This window comes from Lonchura striata, chromosome 37, assembly GCF_046129695.1.
Source record: "Lonchura striata isolate bLonStr1 chromosome 37, bLonStr1.mat, whole genome shotgun sequence".
Taxonomy (NCBI): Eukaryota; Metazoa; Chordata; class Aves; order Passeriformes; family Estrildidae; genus Lonchura; species Lonchura striata.
In genome coordinates, this window is record NC_134639.1 from 3,530,088 (window position 1) to 3,532,587 (window position 2,500).

At 79.4% G+C, this 2,500-nt stretch overlaps 1 non-coding gene across 1 annotated transcript in view; it reads left to right on the forward strand.

The window, feature by feature from the left end:
- The first annotated feature begins 2,380 nt into the window (after positions 1-2,380).
- Positions 2,381-2,500, forward strand: part of LOC144248101 (5.8S ribosomal RNA) — a 153-nt gene continuing 33 nt past the window's right edge. Inside the window, exon 1 of the ribosomal RNA XR_013341506.1 lies at positions 2,381-2,500. This exon is cut by the window's right edge and continues 33 nt beyond it. This is a non-coding gene — a ribosomal RNA (5.8S ribosomal RNA).

The following is a 2,500-nucleotide window of genomic DNA, read 5'->3' on the forward strand; positions in this document are numbered from 1 at the left end:
CGCCCGGGTGCCGGGAAGGGAGAGGGGTGCTCGGCACGGCCCCCTCCCGGAGGCGCGCCCGCGCCTTCGGGGCTCGGAGGAGGCGGCTCCTCCGGCTCTTCCCGCACCGGGGAAGCGGGGCTTTTGCCCGGCCGGGTAGAGCCCCGCTCTCGGGCCCGAGGCGGGCCCTCTGGCGCGGCAGAGGGTGGGGAAACGCCGGGGGTCGAGGTCCTCCGGGCGTTCCGGGCCGCGCTTCGTGGCGGGGGAGCGCGCGGGACCCGCCGCCGGGGAGGCGCGGCGGCGGAGGCGGCGGCGAAGGCGTTCCTCGCCCCGCCGGCGTCGTCGTCGCCGCGGCCTCTCCCGGCGTGGTCGGCGAGGTCGCTCGGCGGCCGGGCCGCGTCCCCGCACCGGCGGGGCGGCCCGAGCCGCGGCGGTCCTCTCGGGCGCAGCGCCGGGCTACTGAGGGAAACTCCGGGCCCCGAGAAGGACGCCGCGGTGGTGGCGGCAGACGTCGGGCGCGCCCCCGCCGGTGGACGCTCCCCCGAGGGCGGCAGCGGGGGAGGCACCCCGGCGGGGCCATGCAGGTCGTTTCCCTCGCCCCAGGGCCAGGTACCTAGCGCTCCGCGCCTCCGGCGGCCCCCCGGCTTCCTTTTCCTCGGCGTCGTCAAACGCTGCGGGGAGGGGGCCGCGAAAGGGCCGCCGCCGAGCCGGGGCGGCGGTTTAAAGACTCGGGCGGCTCGGCGCGTCCTTCCGCCGCGGCGGCGGCGGCGGCGGTTGCCGGGCGGCGGTGCGCGGCTCCATTGAGGGGTGGGGAGCTACTCCCGCGTGATCCCCTGCGGTGGTGCCCGCGGCCACCGGCCGCGCGGCCGTCGTCCCGCCGCGTTACCGCGCGCGGGGGGTTTGTCGCGCCGCGCCGGGGAGGGGCGCCCTGCCCCCCCCTCTCCGCGGCCCGGCCTCGGCGGAGAGGCCGCGGCGCGCGGTCGGCCGCGGGGGCCGACCCGCTCGCCTCGAAACGGGCGACGCCGGCAGAGAGCGCGCGCTCTCTCGCCCCTTCCTCAGCTGCGGGGTTGCGGCCGCCGGGGCCCGCCGCGCTCTCCTCCTTCCTCGGCCGCCTCTGCGGTCTCTGGGGTGCGGCGCCGCGCGCGGCGCGGCCGCGCCGTCTCTCTCCCCTCGACGGCCTTCTCCTCGAGCGCGCCGGCGGCGCCGGTCGCCGGCCGTCCCCGGCTCAGGGACCGCCCGCCCGCCCGGGGCCGAGCGCTCGGCAGGTCCCTCCGTCGCCGGAGAGTCCGCGAGCGCGGGCGGCCCCGTGCCGAGCGGCGGCGGCGCCGCTCGGCGAGTGTCCCCCGCCAGCGGGGACGGCCGGCCGGACGGCGCCCGCCGTCGCCGGCGGCGGTCCCGGCCCGGGCCCCGCCCGCCGCCTCCCCGTCGCCCTTTTCTCCGTCCGCTCGCGGAGCCCCGGAGGAAGGTCGTGCGCGCGGCGGCCGTGGGGGGTTGGGGGGGGGGGCGCTTCCCCGCCCGGTCTCCCCGCCCGGTCAGCGGGGAGAAAAGGGTGGGCGTCGCTGCCCCCCTCCCCGCCTACCCCCCCGGCTCGGCGCCGCACGCCTTCCCCTGGGCCGCGCGTGCCCGAGGAAAAAGGGGCTCCGTGACGGTGCGAGGCGGCGGCGGTCCCGGGAGTGCGGCCGTTGCGGCGGCGGGTCAGCCGTCCGGCAGGCTCCGGGCGCTCGCGACGCCGGCTCGGGTCTCGGTGCGGCGCCCGCCTCCGGCGCCGGCGGCGGAGCGCGTCCGCCGGGCGCTCGCCCTTCCCGGCGGGAGCGGTCCCGCGGGGGGCGTTGCCGGTTGGGCGGTGGCCGTCGCGTGCCGTCTCGAGCGCGGCAAGGCCGCTGGGGAGAGAGAGCGAGCCGGCCGCGCGGTGGCGCGGCGGCGCTCCGCGGGTCCGCGGAGCGGCGGTGAGAAGGGAGAGCGGCGCGCGCGGGGGCCGACGGCCGCGCCCCCGGCCGCGTGCGTCCCGTCGTCCCGTTGCAGCGAGGCCGGGCGGGCCGCCGTGTCCCCCCGCGGTCCGGCGCGCGCCGCGTGCCTCCTCCGTGCGGAGGCCGGGCCGAGCCCGGGCGCCTGGGCCGCCTCCGGAGGACGGCACAGTTTGCCGGCGGCGTCTCCCCTCGCTCGTAGCGGCGGGGGGAGGCGGTCGGGGACGCGGGTCCCCCCGCCTTTCCCGCCGACCTTCGGAGCGTTCCGTTGGGCGTTTCGCTCTCGGATGGTTTTTCTTTCCCCCCCCACTCGGTTCGTTGCGTTGTGTGCTCGTACGGTCGAAGCCGGGGGCGGCCCGCGTGCGTGCCCCCTCGGCGAGAGAGAAAAAAAGGGGCCCCCTCCGCCCGTGTGCGGGGTTCGGTGCCGAAAGCCAGACAACTCTTAGCGGTGGATCACTCGGCTCGTGCGTCGATGAAGAACGCAGCTAGCTGCGAGAATTAATGTGAATTGCAGGACACATTGATCATCGACACTTCGAACGCACTTGCGGCCCCGG